This window comes from Mesoplodon densirostris, chromosome 3 (assembly GCF_025265405.1).
Source record: "Mesoplodon densirostris isolate mMesDen1 chromosome 3, mMesDen1 primary haplotype, whole genome shotgun sequence".
In the NCBI taxonomy this organism is placed as follows: Eukaryota; Metazoa; Chordata; class Mammalia; order Artiodactyla; family Ziphiidae; genus Mesoplodon; species Mesoplodon densirostris.
Window position 1 is genome coordinate 14,897,791 of NC_082663.1, and position 19,800 is coordinate 14,917,590.

Sequence of the window (19,800 nt, forward strand, 5' to 3'; positions counted from 1 at the left end):
GTTAATCCCAAACTCCTAATTTATCCCTCCCTGTACCCTTCCCCCTTGGTAACCATAATTCTGTTTTCTATGTCTGTTCAATTATTTTTTTTAATGTTCATTTTGTATCTGTGATGTCAGGTATTAGAAGATATAAAGATGAGTAAGACAGGGTCTCTAAGGAAATCAATAGAGCAGTTGCAGAGAGATACTAAAAGAGAATTTTGAAATGACTGGAAATTTCTATAGTAGAAGCATACACAAAGTTTTAAGGGAACGTTTAAAATAAAAAGTGAAACCGGGGTGAGTGTTATGGGTGGAATCATGGCCCCTCCCCAGATTCATATGTTGATGTCCTAACTCCCAGTACCTCAGCATGTGACTGTATTTGGAGAGGGCCTTTAAAGGTGATTAATAAAAAATGAGGCCATTAGGATGGGCTCTAGCTCAGCATGACTGGTGTCTTCAGAGAAGAGGAAATTTGGACACAAAAAGAGCCACCAGGGATGCTTGCACAGAAGAAAGATCACATGAGGCCACAGCAAGAAGGCAGCCATCTACAAGTCTAGGAGAGAGGCCTCAGAAGAAACCAACCCTGCCAACACCCTGATCTGGACTCCTAGCCTCCAGAATTGCAAGAAAATCAATTCTGTCGTTTAAGTCACCCTGTCTGCGATATTTTGTTATGACAGCCCTAGTAAACTAATACAGGGAATCAGGAGAAAATTCCCAGAGAGCTGCACTGGAAGCAGGGCTCAGTGGATGAGTAGGCTTTTACCAGGTAAGGAAGAGAGGAAAGCACATTCCAGGCAAAGGGAAAAGCCCAGAGGTATGAAAAGCATGTTCAGTAAAGGATACCAAGGACGGTTAGGGCAGAGAGTGCGTGTGTAGAGCTACAGGAGACAAAGTTAGTTTACAACTACTTAGTAGTTGTTAAGCTAAGTTAGTTTACAACTAGTAGTTTGCTAGTCCATGTTTGACTAGTCCTATCTATGGAAAGGGTAGCCCTGATTTACACCACAGCATTTGCCAATTTCTGTGGTATAAATGCTCACACTGTGTCTGATTTCAGGGGTTCACTGAACGTGGATCTGGGAAGAGCCCCACAGAAGCGCCTCATTATTCAGTATTTCCACCATATAAGATACAAGAGATATCACTAACTTCAAGTGCATCGATAAGAGTAAAAATATACTAGAATAATTTGTAAGCAGTAAGTGTTGAGTATTTACTCTTTGGGGTTTTAATATAATTTATTTAATTGTAAGTTCACATAACTTAATTTTATTTATTTATTTATTTATTTATTGCGGTACGCGGTCCTCTCACCGTTGTGGCCTCTCCCGTTGCGGAGCACAGGCTCTGGACGCACAGGCTCAGTGGCCATGGCTCACGGGCCCAGCCGCTCCGCGGCATGTAGGATCTTCCCAGACCGGGGCACGAACCCGTGTCCCCTGCATCGGCAGGCGGACTCTCAACCACTGCACCACCAGGGAAGCCCCATATAACTTAATTTTGACTAATGGCTGTGTTTAACAACTGGCTCACAACATTTTTGAAAATTTAACAGTTTGTTCTTATGAGTCAGGATGAGCACACCCCTGTTTATATCTACTATTTCATAAATTATTGCGCTTCCCTTGAGGGGAGTCTTAAGACTCAAAAACTAAAGTAATGCATAACAGCTTTTATTATCTCCATCGGGTTAAGGAGATGACACACGCATGTTCAAAAAACTTGGCATAATTGCTAAGAAGGTAAAGGTTTGTGGGAGACAGGAGGAGGGATCTCCATGGCTGTGCAATGTAGTGTTGATTTGCATTCTAAGATATCACTCTAGCTTCTGTGGAGCAGAGAAATCACTGGTGACACTGACAGTGGAGAGGAGGGACAGTGGAGGAAGAAGGAGCAAGAAGGAAGTGGGGGGCCCCAGGAGAGAGAATGCCTTGGGTATGTTTTGCTGTGAAGACCATGGTGTGGTAGCTGGAGGACGATGTGCCTTCACTGAGAGATTTAGAGATGGGGCTACTAGAGCATGTGGTGAGCTGATCAGAAAGGCCTCGTAGGGAAGATGATGGTGGAGTGAGAAGGGTGAGGAAGGTAAGGAAAGATGGGACCAGAGAGCAGGAGGGGGAGGTGGTGCTTCTGCTGCGAGCAGAAAGTAAAGCGCAGGTAGAATGGTGGTCTCGAGAGAGAAGACGGAGGAGAGGGTATTCACTGGAATCTTCTAGAAGAGGGGTAAGGGAACTTTGGGAATGCAAGAGGAAGATAAAGAAAGATGGAGATTGTGCGATGGAAAGAAGGATGGATGGAGTTTTCAAATCAGATTCCCTCCGTGGGCTCAGCTCCTTAGTAAACTGGGAGAGCAGGAGATTTGCTCCTTTGCTCTGATAAATGTACTGGGTTAACTTATTGTTATCTTGAAAGCCAGAGTATTGCAGTCTTCAGAGAGCAAGAGACGAGGGGATTCTGTCAACTGTAAATCATAGAGTAAGAAGATTTAGGAGAGAGAAAAGGCGGTGTATCCATGGTGACGCAGGATCAGGTCCAAGTCAGGTCCAAGCGGGAAGGCATCAAGAGAAGAAGATGCAGAAGAAGTAGGCTGGGGACCCCACACTCTCTGAGATCTCAGCTGCAGACAGGTGGGGACTCCTCCGTCTTCTCTCTCGGGACCACCATTCTACCTGCGCTTTACTTTCTGCTCGCAGCAGAAGCACCACCTCCCCCTCCTGCTCTCTGGTCCCATCTTTCCTTACCTTCCTCACCCTTCTCACTCCACCATCATCTTCCCTACGAGGCCTTTCTGATCAGCTCACCACATGCTCTAGTAGCCCCATCTCTAAATCTCTCAGTGAAGGCACATCGTCCTCCAGCTACCACACCATGGTCTTCACAGCAAAACATACCCAAGGCATTCTCTCTCCTGGGGCCCCCCACTTCCTTCTTGCTCCTTCTTCCTCAACTGTCCCTCCTCTCCACTGTCAGTGTCACCAGTGATTTCTCTGCTCCACAGAAGCTAGAGTGAAATCTTAGAATGCAAATCAACACTACATTGCACTTAAACTCTACAAGGGACTCCTTTACACTTAGAATCAAATACCAGGGCCTTTCAGGCTGATAAAACCCTGCAGGACTGACCCTGCAATCACACTGGCCTTCTGGAGCTTGATCCTGCCTCAGGGCCTTTGCATGTGTGTTTCCTGTACCTTCAATATCTCTTCACCTTCCCTCACCCCATTCACTCTGCATGGCTGCCTTGTCTCCTTGTTCAGGGCTCAGCTCAGGTGTCCTCTGACCAGCCCATCTAATTCTGCACTGACACACCTGTCACACTGTATCACGTTGCTCCACCTACTTGCTTCATAGTGTTTTATCACTCTTTGAAATTATCTTACATTCTCTTTGTTTTCCTCAGGGGTCAGCAAATTATGGTCCATGGGCCGAACGTGGCACAAAACCTGTTCTTGAAATGCAGTTTTATTAGAACCAGCCACCTCCATTTACTGACAGATTGTTCGTGGCTGCTTCTGCACTAACAGTTGAGTCGTTGTAAGAGATCTTATGGCCCACAGAGCCTAAAATATTTAGATTTGGTCCTTCCAAGAACTGTGCCTAGTACATAGTAAATGCTATAAAGGATGTAGAAAACAAATTTATGGTTACCAGGGGATAAGGGAGGAAGGGATAAATTGGGAAATTGGGATTGGCATATGCACACGACTATATACAACATAGATAACTAATAAGAACCTGCTGTATAGCACAGAGAATTCTACTCCATACTCTGTAATAGCCTGTATGGGAAAAGGATCTAAAAGAAGATTGGATGTATGTATATGCATAACTGAATCACTTTGCTATACACCAGAAACTAACAACATTGTAAATCAACTAGACTCCAATGAAAATTTTAAAAAAGAAAAGAAAAAGAAAGATATGCTGATCCCTGTTTTCCTTGTTTACTGTGTTTATGTCTTTGTTGTCTGCCTTCCTCTATTAGAATGCCAGCTCCCTGAGAGCAGGGGTGTGTCTTTATTTTATCTCCTGCTGTATCTCAAGCAGCCAGGAATGTCTGTCACTGTTGCATAAATGAAGAGGTGATAACGAAGGAGTGAAAGCAGTGTTAGCACAAGCACTTTTATGTTAACATTGGCCCAGCGTAATCATAACACCCATACTGCTAGCATTCTTATCACCACTAAGGGCTAAGGTATATTAACAAGAGCTAGTCTGTGCTGGGCGCTGCTCTAAATGCTTTGCTTGCATTATTGAATCAGCTAGGGAGGTTTCATGCTACCCATTTTATGCAGGAACAAATTGAGACTCAGAATTCAAGCAATTGCCCACCTCCCCACTGCTGAGCAGTGGCACACAGCTGGCTGAGGTCTCTCAAGCTTATGCTCTTTTTCCTGTCCTACCCTGGAAAGACAATGAACTTCAGAATAAGACAGAACTGAGTTCAAAATCAGGCTTTACCTCTCAACAATTTTGTTTTATTTTTATTTTTCTTCATGTTTAGATTTTGGGGGCTGCATCACGTGGCCTGCGGAATCTTAGTTCCCCCACCAGGGATGGAACGCATGCCCCCTGCAGTGGAAGCACAGAGTCCTAACCACTAGACCACCAGGTGGAGAAGTCCCTACCTCTCTACAACTTTGAACTTGACAATTTGCTTAGTGTGAGGCTGGGAAATTACCCCCTAATTCCCAGGATTGAATAAAATGCAGAAAGTGATGCCTGACACGTAGTGGGTGCTCAAAAATGTTAACTTCCTTCCCTCTTTTTTTAAAGACAACAGATGGGACAAGTTTCATTCGCTCCACACTTGACCTTACTGGCAGTGGACCAGAGTGTGTTGAGCCCGCTGTCCCGCCTGTCCAGGCAGAGGCAGCTGTGTTTTCACAGCGGGGACAGCCCTGACCTGGCCTGGAGCACCTGTGAGCCCTTGTGCTGGACAACTTTCTCCTTTCTGCCCCTGGCCACTTACCTGACTGGAGACGATCCCACGGCCTCTTCAGCTGCTTTGCCTCTGGGACACAGAGTTCTGTTTAGACGCCTTCTGCCTCTACTTTCTCATGCCGATCACTGCCCCAGAACAAACAGAGAAATTGCAACTGAACGCAATATTCAGAAGAAATAAAATGCCAGTGGTCTGGGCACTGGTATCTGAATAAGTGCAGAGAATGATGCAAACGGAGAAAGTCATGAAGAGTTTTGTAGGAATCTCAATATGTTAAAAATATATTAATTTGGTGTTGCCAGAAAAAAACATGGGGCGGGGTGGGGGGGTGAGAACAGTGACAGGGAGATCTATTATGGCTTGTGAATTAGTCATGGAGCTCTTTGAATTAAGCGAGAAACCCAGCCCTGGCAAACTTAAGGGGGAAAGGAATTTATTCGCAGGGTATTGGGTAGCTTGTAGAATCAAAGGGTAGGATCAGAGGGCAGAGGCTTCCTCTTTCAGCACCATGTTGAAGAGATAGCACCTCTCACCGTGAACATGTTATTATGTTGGATACAACACCATGGGCAGCCTTTAAGATTCATGTCTATCCAAACTGAGAGACATTCTACAAAAATACTTGACGAGTACTCCTCAAACTGTCATCAAAAACAAGGAAAGACATGGGTGGGAGGGAGGGAGACGCAAGAGGGAAGGGATATGGGAACAGATGTATATGTATAACTGATTCACTTTGTTATAAAGCAGAAACTAACAGACACACACACACAAAAAAAAAAAAAAAAAAAAAAACAAGGAAAGACAGAAGCTGTCACAGACCCAGGAGGCTGAGACGTGAGGACTAAATGTAACGTGGGATACTGGAACAGAAAAGGGACATTCCTGGAAAAACTACTGAAATGCAAATAGAGTCTAAAGTTTAGTTAATAGTAATGTACCAATGCTGGTTTCTTCATTTTTGACAAATGTACAAGGTAACATAGGATGTTAACACAAAGGGAACAATCTGTACTATCTTTGCAGCTTTTCCATAAATCTAAAATTACTCCCCGCCCCAACCCCAAAGGGTGTTTTTAAAAGAAAATTTTAAAGGCACGGGGAATCCACAAAGGTCCAAAGAAAGGCAAGGTAAAAACCACAATGGCAGGTGCGTCCCCATGCCAAAGAGGGATAGGAGACAAGGCTGCCTTGAGTTACAGCTGAGACTCTTGAATAAAACATGACTCCTCAAAGGCTATACCCTCAGAAATGCACAGCCTTGAAACTTCCCAACTCTCATCAAAGGTACTGACAAGAAAATTTGTCAATTAAGGCCTTGACGTGGGGTGAAAAATAGAAACTTTCATGGGAACTCATAAACACAAACAGTTCTTCTGCTGGTTTAGACTTTCAATTTGCACTCCCTGTTATGGGCAGAATTATGTAACATTGACACCCATCCCCACCACCAATTCATATGTTGAAGTCCTAACTGCCAGTATCTTGAAATATGACTGTATTTGGAGACAGGGCTTTAAAAAGGTGATTAGGGTAAAATGAGGCCTTAGGGTGAGCCCTAATTCAATGTGACTTGTGTTTTTATAAGAAGAGGAAACTTAGACATACAGAGAGACCCAAGTAACATGTGGGCACACAGAAGAAAGACCATGTGAGGACACAGCAAGAAGACATCCATCTGCAAGTCAAGGAGAGAGGCCTCAGAAGAAACCAACCTTGCTGACAACCTGATCATGGACTTTTAGCTCCCGGAATTACGAGAAAATCCATTTTTGTTGTTTAAGCCATCCAGTCTGTGGAACTTTGTTATGGCGACCCTAGCAAACTACTAGATTACCCAAGGGCCCAGCAAAACCCAAGCAAAAAATTCATTTTAAGCACATGCAATAGGTAGAGCCCTTTTAGAGCAAATCTTCTGGGTCAGAATTCACTCAGGATTCCCACTGATGAAGACCAGCTGTACGTGAACACATGATAAAAAGAAAATCCCAACAATCAGGGCTTTGGTAAGACAGAAGCTTATTGTTTCTCTCATTAAAATAAGATAGTAAGCTGTCTGCAGCTGGTGCAGGGGGTCCAAGGCTCTCGGGGCCTTCTGGTTCCTCTATTTTCTATGAAGCTAGTTGGAATGGGTTTAAGAGACAGTGGACGAAGAAGACAGGATGGCATTAAACAAAGAGCTGCTGGGAATTTTGTTATAAAGGGAAGCAGAAAAATAGAGAGGTGCCTGGAGAGGAAAGTAAAGACAAAAGAGAGGTTTTATTTGTAGATGGAGAAATCATGCAGGTTTGGATACTGATGGGAATGGCCCCATTGAAAGGGAAAGGGAGATAGAGGGGAGGAAGCATAGTCAAAGAGATGTCTTTGCACTGGTGGCAGGGGGAGAGTTGGTACCCAGACTGTACAGTGAGAGCTGAGTAGGAAGGAGGGCTGCAGAGAAGAAAGAGGTGGAGATCCCACCTTGCAGGTAGGACCGGGGGGGAATTGAACAAGGAGCTCACCTAACTTAAGCTCGAGGGCCTCTCCCTGGTACAGTGTTTTCTAAGGCCAGGAAGGGCCTTGGCACTCTGTTCCTGTGGTTCCAGGGTTTTGTAAACCTTTTATGAGATACTTTCACTGTAATCGATTCTGCTATAACCTGAAGACTGTTGTATGTTTTCACTCCGAGACTACTCTGTCACACTGCTGTACATTCTGGGACGCTGGTGTGGTGGGAGCATTTTTGGAATGTGTGTCAGGGCGAGTTAAGTGGTGTATTAGTCAGTGTCCTCCGGAGAAACAGATTCAGTAGAATGTGTCCACACACACACACACACACACACACACACACACACACACACGTGTTTATGTGTGTATATGTGTGTGTGTGTGCATATATAGATGGAGAGAGAGAGAGAGAAAGAGAGACAAGGAGAGAGAGAGAGAGGTTTATGTTACGGAGTTGGCTCACATGATTGTGGAGGCTTGGCAAGTGCAAAATCTGCAGGGTGGGCTACAGGCTGGAAACCCAGGGAAGGCTTGCGGTCTGAGTCCAAAGGCCGTCTGCTGGCAGAACAGCTTCTTGCTCAGGGGAGGTCAGGCTTCATTCTATTAAGGCCTTCAAAGGTTGCAGTTGCCCACCCACATTATGGAAGGTAACCTATTTACACAGTCTACCAATTTAAATGTTAACCTGATTGAAAAACATCTTCACAGAAATATCCCGAACAATGTTTGACCAGATATCTGGGCACCATGGCCCAGCCAAGTTGACACCTAAAATTAACCATCACAGATGAGATGTATTTTTGTGTGTTTGGGAATGTTTTCTGTTTGTCTTTAAGTGAATGCGTGCTGATTGCAGGAATCGCTTCAGAGCATACTCCTGCCTTGTACATGGCTGACTCGGCCGGGATGGAACCTGTGGACGTGAAACCAGAGGTCTTATGAAGACGTGACTGTGACCCCATGCTGCCCAGCACCAGAAGCAGAGGAAATACTGAGTTTGAAATACACGAAGCAAGTCTGTGGAAAGTTCTTCCAAATCTCCCAGCCCAATATAAAAGAAATTTGAACAAAGTCTGCCCAAATTTCCAATAATCCTAATAATGTACATGACATTGCCATTTATGCTTTGTGAAGTGGAAAGAAACTCTTCTACACTATCAGTAGTCAAAAGCAAATTCTATTCATCGTGCTAGAGAAAGACTGAATTACCATTCTTAGTCTCTCTACAGAAAATATTATTACCAAACAACCTATCATTTGAAGAAGTGATTAAAGGGTAGGCCGACAAACAATGTAGGAAAACATTATTTAGAGATGAGTGTTCATAACAAGCTTTTTAAAATTTGCAATTTGTGGTGATTTCTGTATTCATTCTCCATAATTCTCACTTTTGGCCTCCTGTTGTACTTGTATTGTGTATTATTATTATTTTTTTGGTGGTACGCGGGCCTCTCACTGTTGTGGCCTCTCCCGTTGCAGAGCACAGGCTCCGGACGCCCAGGCTCAGCAGCCATGGCTCACGGGCCCAGCCACTCCGCGGCATGTGGGATCTTCCCGGACCGGGGCACGAACCCATGTCCCCTGCATCGGCAGGCGGACTCTCAACCACTGCGCCACCAGGGAAGCCCCTGTGTATTATTTTTTATGAAGTGAGTTCTGCAAGTCGCAGAAGCTCTGGGTCCCACAAAAGTAGGATCCGCCCCTGAGAAGGGCTGAGGAGGAGGAGTCCTTGAGGAGGGGAAGAAATCAGGAAGATTCTTGGAAGTCAGAGAGAGGACCGTTTCAAGGAGGGAGTGGCTGGCGGTATAGAATATTCAGGGACTTGAGAGACAGTACCGTCAAAAATGTCACACCTGCTCATCAAAAGGCTTTCAGGACTTAAAAACTGCTTCATCATGGGAAAACCTGGCAGTGTAGATGTCTCCCATCTGCCTCAAAATCACCAAGGAATAGGGCTGCCAGCTTTAGCAAATAAAAACACAGGACGCCCTGTTCATTTGAATTTCAGATAAAAACAAATAATGTTTTAGTATGAGTATGTCCCATTGCAATATTGGTATCTTGTCTGGCAACACTATCTGGTGAGCTTTTTAAAAATACATTTAAGCAGTTTACTCAGGTGATTCGTATGTAGATACAGGTGAACTTGCTCTAGATTTAAGAAAGCATTATTTTAGGCACTTGGGTCTCTTTTTGGGAGAATCCTGTGAACTATCGAAATGATCTCCCCAAATTGACTTCCAATCCAGGTTCACAAATTTGTTGCACACTCTCTATAACTAAGAGGATGAAGTTTAACTTGGAGCAAGCAGGGTGATGTAGTAAGAGTAACAGAGCTGAAGATGAGCCTGTGAGGTAAGGTGATTGTGATCAAAAGGCATTGACCAAAACCAAAACCAAAACCAAACCAAACCAAAACAAAACAAAAAACCAAAAGGCAAAAGGTTAGATGTTGGGCTCTTCATTTCCTACTCATTTTAATTTTATATATTTATTTTATTTTTATTACTGTTTTTTCCATCTTTATTGAGGTATAATTGATAAACTTATAAGATATTTAAAGTGTACATCATGGTCATTTTATATATATATATACACACACATATTGTGAAAGGATTCCCATCATTTACTTAATTAACACACCCATCACCTCACATATTTATCTTTTTTGCATGTGTGTGAGAACATTTAAGTTCTATTCTTGTAGCAAATTTTAAGTATACAATTCGGTGTTATCAACAATAGTCACCAAGTTTTATACTAGCTCCTTGGAACGATCCAGCTTGTAGGTGAAGGTTTGCATCCAGCTTGTTGGTAAAATTTTGTACCCTTTTACCAACCTCTCCTGAGTTCCCTCACCCACACCCACCCCCTGGCATCTACTTTTCTACTCTCTGTTATTTGCCTTTTTTTTTTTCTTAAGATGCCACACGTAAGTGATACCATGTAGTATTTGTCTTTCTCTGTCTGGCTTATTTCACTTAGCATAATGCCCTCAAGATCCATCCATGTTGTTGCAGATGGCAGCATTTCTTTCTTTCTCATGGCTGAGTAATATTCATGTATATATATATATATATATATATATATATATATATATATATTTATGCCACATCTTATTTATCCATTCATCTGTCAATGGACAGTGAGGTTGTTTCCATATCTTAGCTACGGTAAATAATACTGCAATGAACTTGGGGGTACAGATGTCTCTTTGCCATAGTGTTTTCATTTCCTTCAGCTAAATACCCAGAAGTGGAATTTCTGGATCATATAGTAGTTCTATTTTTAATTTTTTGAGAAACTTCCATGCTATTTTCCATAATGGCTCCACCAATGTTCATTCCCACCAACAGTGCACAAGGGTTCCCTTTTTTCCACATTCTCACCAACACTTGTGAGGTGAGATCACCTTATGGTTTTGATTTGCATTTCCTGGTGATTAGTGATGTTGAGCACCTTTTCATATACCTATTGGCCATTTGTAGGTCTTCTTCAGAAAAATGTCTATCCAGTTCCTTCGCCCATATTTTTTATAGGATTGTTTGGGGTTTTGCTCCTATTCATTTAAAAAAATTATTATGGAAAATTATATATAACATAACATTTGCCATTTTAGCTAGTTTTAAGTGTACAATTCATTGACATCAAGTACATTCACAGTGTTGTGCAACTATCACCATTATCTGTTTCCAAAATGTTTTCATCACTCCCCAACGGTAACTCTGTAACAATTAACCAATATCTCCCCCTCCCCCTCCCCCAGCCCCTGTAATCTCTAGTTTACTTTCTCTAGGAATTTGCCTATTATAGATATTTTGTCCAAATAGAATCATACATTATTTGTCCTGTGGGACTGGCTTATTTCACTTAGGATAATGTTTTCAAGGTTTCATCTATGTTGTGGTATATCAGAACTTCCTTTATTTTTATGGCTGAATAATATTCCATTGTACATATATACCACATTTGTTTATCCATTCATTTGCCAATGGACGTTTGTTTCCAGCTTTTCTCTAAAGTGAACGGTGCTTCAATGAACATAGGCGCACGAGTATTTGTTTGAGTCCCTATTTCAATTCTTTTGGATAGAGACCCAGAAGTAGAATTTCTGGGTCATTTGGTAATTCTATGTTTAGCTTTCTGAAGATCTGCTGAACTCCCTGCTAACTGTCTACAGGCTACCTATTACACAAGAACAGCCACTGGGCTCCAACATAACAGCACATAGAGCCAGCTTCTTGGGCATGTCACAGGGCCCCATGCTCAGGAGCCCACGCTCAGAAAGGCCTGGTGCTGAGAAGGGTTCCATGCGTAGGTTCATCCTCTACTGTCACCATCTTGCAATTCTTAATAATTCTGTCTTTGGACTTGCGTTTTGTAAGTGAAGTCCGATAGGACAATGGAGAAATGCCCAGCATCCCTGTTCTCAGCCATTCCTTGCTGCCCCATTTGCACAGGGTTTGTATGGCCCCAGGAGCACAGAATTCTGGAGGACCAGGATGCATGGGAGTTGAGTGAGGCTCCAAATGAGCACCAGGTAAGTGTGTTCACTTTCTCTGACTGGGTAAAATGGGTGAGGGACTGCTGATATCCCAAGTGGCCTCACTTCATTTTGCTCTGAATGCAGAAACCAACCACCAAGGAACTGTATCATATCCTTTCTTATTCATGTTATTTCCCTTATTCACCAACTACGAATGCTGGGAGTGATGGTATAGAGGAAAGGGAAAGAAAGGGCGGTGCCTGGTTACTTTTCCTTTCAACCTTCCTTACTCATCGTTAATTCAAAGACAAAAAGTGGAGGTCAAATATGTGTGCAGCAAGAAGTGAAATTAAAACGGTTCAGTGAGTTTTGTGCATTTCCACTAGTCTTGTAAGAATAAAATATATATGATGTGCATACAAGCAATGAAATATGAATTGTGTGATTTCTGTGATTCTGCTTATGAGTCAAATGCTCTGATATTCTATTTAAGATTGGCATTGCACAGTCAAAAGGACAGTGAAATCCCTGTTAATAATGTACATTAAAAATTTTTCTTTACTTAAATGACATTACCTAGCAAATAAAAAAAAAAACCATGACAAGTCAAGAGAGAGAATACAGCAAGGAAAAAGCTTTTTATGTTTGTGCTTTCAGTGGCACTTTTTTCTTGCTTTTGGAACAAAAGGTCGTGCATTTTTGTTTTGCACTGGGCCCCATAAATTATGTAGCCAGCGCTGACAGCCCCTATTCTCAAATGCTGCAACAGTAGTTTTATGTGCAATTAGGGTAGTGGGGAGGGGTGAGGTGGAGCTTGAAGTGCCATGGTGTTATTTTAGGAAGGGTGGAGTTGACCATGATTTTGTGAAGGAATGCACTTCAGAAAATAAGCACACAGATGAAAGAGCCTGGATACTCAGGCTTTCATTATATATTGTCTCAGCATTCTCGAAACCAAATGAATGACAGATATCCTGTTTTAAAGAAAGAGAGAAGGGGGGAAGGGAGAGACATGGACAGACAAGTCAGATGAGCTTCCTTTTTCACTAAATATAACATATCACACAAAAAAAGATTTATAAATGAAAATAGGGATAATAATAGGCTCTATATCGTCGATAATGTTATGAAACACATATGAAAGATAACTTTTTTGTTCATTCAAAAATCATTATAGGGACTTCCCTGGTGGCAAGTGGTTAAGAATCTGCCTGCCAATGCAGAGGTCACGGGTTCAAGCCTTGGTCCGGGAGGATCCCACATGCCGCGGAGCAACTAAGCCGGTGGGCCACAACTACTGAGCTTGCACTCTAGAGCCCGCGTGCCTAGTGCCCGTGCTCCGCAACAAGAGAAGCCACCGCAATGAGAAGCCCGTGCACCACAACGAAGAGTAGCCCCTGCTCGCCGCAACTAGAGAAAGCCCACGTGCAGCAAGGAAGACCCAAAGCAGCCAAAAATAAATATATAAATATTTTTTTAAAAAATCAGTATAAACTTCAGTCTGATGGATATTTAAGAAGACTTTATTTTGATAAACTGATAATAAAATAAAAATAAACTCAATTGTCATGCCTCAGCCTTTTAGATTTTTTTTTTTTTTTTTTGCAGTACGCGGGCCTCTCACTGTTGTGGCCTCTCCCGTTGCAGAGCACAGGCTCCGGACGCGCAGGCTCAATAGCCATGGCTCACGCGCCCAGCCGCTCCGCGACATGTGGGATCTTCCCAGACCGGGGCACGAACGCGCATCCCCTGCATCGGCAGGCAGACTCCCAACCACTGTGCCACCAGGGAAGCCCATCCCATCTGTTTTTTAAATCCCATGGTCAACTGTAGAGTTTAAGAGTTAAGGCTAGATCTTCTCACAGTCTGCTTCCCTCTTTCCTCTCTGCCTTTGCAGTCTCTTTTACTATCTCCTTCTCCTCCATCCTTTGAGATCCTGTTTTCTCTGAGCCTCACATGCATCATAATCATGAGGGGGACTGGTTAATAATGCCAGGGTCACAGAGGTGGGGCCTGAGACTCTCAGTTCTCAGCCTGCTCCCCAGCTGAATCCTTCACTCCTTAAAGTTGATTACCCACTACCTTAAATACTGACACTCTCTGAAATACTGCCCTGATAATCTCTTCCTTCTTCTATGCTCATACTGGCTCCTCACCCGGCATGTAGTGGACAGATAAAATATTTGTGAAATGAATGAATAATAATGTCAACCAACGCTATAGCTTCAGCTATAGCCAAACAAGGCAAAAGGTATAGCCTCATGTCATTACCTACAGTACGGGGTTGGATGTCAAGCAGGGGAACAGAAGATCCTGGTGTGGCTTCGTTCAGCCTCTAAAAATGCTCATCAAGCTTCCCCAACTTGGAGAGAAGGAGACTGAGAGGGTGGGTCCAGGGAAAAGATAAGGGAAAGGTAGCAGGAGCCACGGCCCTACCTTACTGATCTAGAATATAGCAGTGAGCAAAGGATATGCCAAGCTTTTCCATTTTCCAGGGCTCATCACTGAACTGTGGGGCTGAGTCCTGCAGGAACCTTCATGAACATAGGCTACATCCCTGACTCGATGGAGTGAGCTTTGGCATAGACATTTAATATAAACTTAGACAGGAGAGCAGAGCCTGGGTGTTGGGTGTTAGATGATTTCATAGTTTAATCTTTGTGTTCTTCATCACTTAAATGTTTTGTAATGAGTGAAGGCCCTTAAAAAAATAAAACAATAAAGTCACAGACACTTAAGAAAAAGAAAGAAGCCCCTAAGAAACCCCATCTCGAGAAAGCCCATTTTTGGCTTTTCCCGAGGATCCCCTTAGGGAAGAGATTTCAGCTTGCCAATGAAAAACTAGCTCTCCCATGAACTAATTAAAGTGATTCATCACCCTGTGAGCTTTCTTCCCTGTCAGACTAAACAGAGAGTATACTGTCACTTACCTAATCCAATACATTTCAGAGACTTGAGAAATTCGGAGTCAGAAATGGTTAATGAAGAAAATGGTTGAAAAAGGGTCCCAAGAAGTACTTACACAGATTTGTTTCGAGGACAAGCACATCTGGGAAGTGAGTTGGATTTTTCATACTTTCCTTCCGGTGTTTCTGCTTCTTCCTTAACCCCAGAGTTGGAGTGACAAATCCTCCTAGCAATTTCATTGCCAAAGTCAGGATTCCTTATGGGAGCGCAGTTCCCATCTCTTCCCTTCCATTGGGGCCACAGGTTGTCTTGTCTCTATGGGTTCCCCACATCACCTTTCTGCCTGGGAAGCAGTAATATTTCAGGCGTCAGAAGCATTGCATGGACCTGCGTTTAAATCTAGCTACAGGAGGCTTAGGTGACAAAATGATTTACATATGAGAAAATGCTAATGCGACTATTTGAAACTAAATCCTATTAATAAATAATATAACCATAGCATTCTAGGTGGTAAGATTTATAGTCTTTACATTTTTCTTTATTTTCCAAAATTTGCAAAATGGACACATATTATTTATATACCCAGAAAAAAATATATGTATAACTTACAACTAAATAAGGGATTCTGAGGGGATTTTAAAAACATTTAGGGACTTCTCTGGTGGTCCAGTGGTTAAGACTCTGTGTTTCCAATGCAGGGGCTGCGGGTTCGATCCCTGGTCAGGGAATTAAGATCTCACATGCCATGCGGCACAGCAAAAAAAAAAAAAAAATAAAAATAAATAATAATAATAATAAAATAAAAACATTTATATCCCCTGACCTCTCACTATCCCCACCACAACAAAATGATTGACTTAATTTCTTCTTTAAAAGTTATCCCTTAAATTAGGCTAACTGGCTAAGAAGGAAATTTAGAACAAATTGAAGGAAATAACTTCTTCATGCAGCTGTGGTCGCCTAGAGGCATTTGATGTCACAGAAGGTCAAATGGTCAAATGCAGTTGTTAGATGACCTGAAAGGCCCGTGGAAGGAAGCCATTTCCAGGGTGTGATGGCTGCAGGAAGGGCAGGGGTCTGGAGGAAGGCAGGCCAGGGTTGCCCTGATCATCAGCTGTTAAGAGGAGATGAGGTGTCCAGTTTTAGGGCAAAGAAGAGTTTCGGCTTAACTGGTAACAGGAACGCTCTCCTGACCTTGATTTGAATATTCAGATCAAGATCCTGCTGATACATCCCTCGTTAAAACTGAAGCTACTTTCGTTTTAATGCCACCTTTGACCTTTGGTCTGCCCAGAGGACGGGTCATGTGGGGTTATTGTTATTCGTGGATGCACTTGGGCAGTGATTGAGTTGAAGGCCCTGTGCCAGGAAGTGGCAACACAAAAGGAAATCAGAAGGGAAGAGCTTAGAGTCTACCAAGGAAAATAGAGACGTAAAGAAAATAATTATAGAACAGCCCATTAATGCTGTGATACAAGTGAGGATAAAGCAATGTAGGAACCTGGAAGTAATTAATTTTGCTGAGCTGGGGATCAGGACTCGTGTGGTCCCAAACTTTCCTAAAGTAAGAATCATCCTGAAACACTTCCTGGAAAAACAGATTCTTTGATTCCAACCCAGACCTGCAGAATGAGAAGGTCCAGGGAGAAGCCCAGGAATCTGATTACAAAGCAACTGCCCTAAAGGATGGTTACCCGAGGGCCATTTGGGAAACTTGCGTGAGTAGGAGCTGGTCAGGTGAAACGGGGAACAGAGTTCACCTGCAATAAAGAAGAGCTTTTTCAAACTTCTGTGTGCATAGGAATCACCCAGGGCCATGTTGAAATGCAGATTTTGATTCAGTAGTTCTGCGCTGGGGCCATGATTTCATTTCTAACCAGCTCCCGGTTACAGTGAAGCTGCTGGTCAGCCGACCACACAGGGCCTCTCATTGTCTTGCTAAGAAAGAACAAACCCTTAATCTGCACACAAGATCCTTTGTGATCCAACCTCTCTGGTCTAATCTTTTTCTTACCATCCTGTACTCTGTTCTGACAGACTCACCCGTGTTTTGTCTACAAATGTTTGCATGTAACTTCTCTTCCACTCACCCTCTTTCTCTTTGTTCATCAAACTTCTGGCTCCAGAGATGGGATCCTAAGCATTCTTTAGGTCTCCCTTAACCAGCATTTCCTTCAGGAAACATGGCCTGATGCCCCCAAATCTGGGGTAGGCACCCCAGATAGCACCTTTTTACTCTGAATTGGTAACTGCATGTTTGCTTTTCTAAATGACTCAACCATAAGATCTGTTTCTCTATTCCCAGGACATACGGCCTGGCTGTGTGAAACTGCTTCATAAATAAGTGTTCATGAATTGAATCAAATTAACTCAGAAGTCCACATCCAACAGATTGAAAAGCATCTGCAAAGGCTCAGACACTTGAAAGGTGTGCACATGTTTTGGGGACCCAGGTAATAGTTTAGTGTGAGTGGTGCCCAGAAATCAAAAGGAAAAGTAACTGTAAAAATACAGCAGGTTGTAAGGGTCCTCGCAGGCCATGGAGCCGGCCCTGTAGGCTGAAGTGAGTATTGGAACTGAGGACCTAGGTTTAACCTTTTCTGAGTCTTAGGACATTTGAGAATCTGATGAGAGCTATGGAGCCTACCCCTGAAAAATCCCCATGCAAACAAAAAGATTTATAAACACATTTTTGCCATGGATTTCAGGGAGTTTAGAAGCCTAAGGACCCCAGGTTAAGAATTTTGACATTGAAGGAGACCCTGTAGCTTGGCAGAAGAGGGTGGATTAAAGCAGGCCCATGGGCCGTTTTAAAAATACAGGTACTGGAACCCAACCATGTCCGTTCATTTATGAACTGTCTATGGCTGCTTTCTGGAGCTACAAAGACAGAGTTGAATAGTTTCAGCAGAGATCATAGAGCCTGGACAACCCCAAATGGTCCTAGTTAGCTCTTTACAGAAAATGCTTGCTGACCCCTGGATTAGCATGTAGGAGCAGAACCAGGGAGGGGGCTCTGTGCATGTCGGGGGCCAGTAGATTTTCTACACATATATTTTACTGTTGGTGCCTTTAAAAAAAGCTGGATTGCAGAACTGAAGAACTGGGATCCAGCCTTTCTCCACTATTTCTGTCAAGAGTTGGGTGGCAGCTGCCAGACACAGCGGGTGAGCCTCCTCTGGCGCCTTAGGTCAATTACTCAGCAGCTTAGGGCCTCAGTTTCCTCTTTCGTAGTGTAGAATAACGGCGCTCCTTTTCCCCAGAGGACTTGTGAAGCTTAAATGATATAATGCAGGCCTGGCAGTTAGCTAGTTCTCATAAATGTTAGTTATGAACAACACTGATGTCTGAAAGAAGTCACATAGTGTGGGTTTTACTCGGCCCAGGTCTCCATACAAAGGACTCCGTTTACAACGTAATTCAGCCCACAGCACGCTGCCTGGTGCTGTGTTTGGTTCCGAATCAAAGCTTATCTAATGACTGGATGGATGAATGATGAGTGGTGAGAGCTTTTTATAAACTTCAGAGGATGGTAATGTCTTTTAATGAATTATATGAGAACCCCATATAATTTCATACCTTTAAAAATACAATGCTTAGAATGTAGGGGTAATCAGAACGTAAGAAATTCTGAACTAGATTCTATTGAGGTGAGAAACAAATTATGCAAAGGATAATTAACTCCCAAATCTTAAATAAAGAGGAAAAACCTCACTGAAGAGGTGAGGCAGGTACGGCTGGCTGACAAGGACATTCACCGTTTTTATTTACCCAACCTCCTGCCCTTTCCATTCCTCCTTCCCCACTTGTCAGCCGTAATTCACTTCGTTCCCATCAGAAATATTTAAAGAACACTTTGTAACAACGCTGCAGTTGTAGATCAGGATACAATTTATCTCTTAAATCCTTCATAAAAGGCTTTTGTTTTCTGCCTGCTTTTAATCTCTCAGCATGGATGTTGAAACAATTTATGAGATGTGCTTGCATTTCCTCTTTTTTTGTTGTTTCTCTTAGATCCTTTATCCAAGATTCCCAATCACTTTAACATATTAACTCTTCTTAGAGGATTTTTTTTCTCTTTGAAACTTTTTTGAATTATTTCATATTAATTTCTCTCTTTTCTTTTATTGTGGTGAGAACAGATAATATGAGATCTAGTCTCTTAACAAATTGTTGTGTCCATGTAGTATTGTTAACCGCATGCACATCTCGTTCATTCGATCTCTAGAACTTCATCCTGCATGACAGAAACTTGGTACCTGGTGAACAGCAACTCCCCACGCCCCCCATCCCCTCATTAGAGCATTTTAATTTTAATGACACTAAAACATCAAAAGAATAAATGGGATTATTTTAGGACCAGAGGTAGAGGAAAGAGAAAGAAGGTATAAGGGGAGAACTGATCTGTCTTCTAAAAGATTCACTCCCTCCCCTTCTGGGTACACTGCATTTAATTGGGGGACATGGGAAGCCTTGGAAGGTTGCAAGAAAATATAGAGTCTACAGAATCACAATGGCAAGAAAGGCCCCAAATTGCCAAACACAGGCTGAGATTTGGACAATTACAGAAAGAGGAAAGTCCTGCGGGAACCCAACAGACTTGGGTTTCAGTCTGCGAGTCCAGTGTCTCTGGAGCTCCCACTGAGCCAGAGTGGTTTTCATGGGAAACCTTCCGTATCTCTTTTCTCCATGAAGAGAAGGAATAGATCAGCCTGGCTATTTCCTAGTGAGAGTAAAGAGTAGTCTTATCACCATCTTTCCAACACTTCGCACCGTTTGGAGCTGTCATCTTTGCTTTACCACTGGAAGAAAAGGAAGAAAAAAGGAAAGGAGGGAGAGAAGGAAGGAAGGAAGGGAAAGAAAGAAAGAGAGAGAGAAAGAAAGAGGAAGGAAAGAAGGAAACAAAGAAAGGGAGAAAACAAAAAACTGAAATTTTGTCCTGTAAACAAGTGTGATTTTTTTCACCTTCAAACAAGATTTT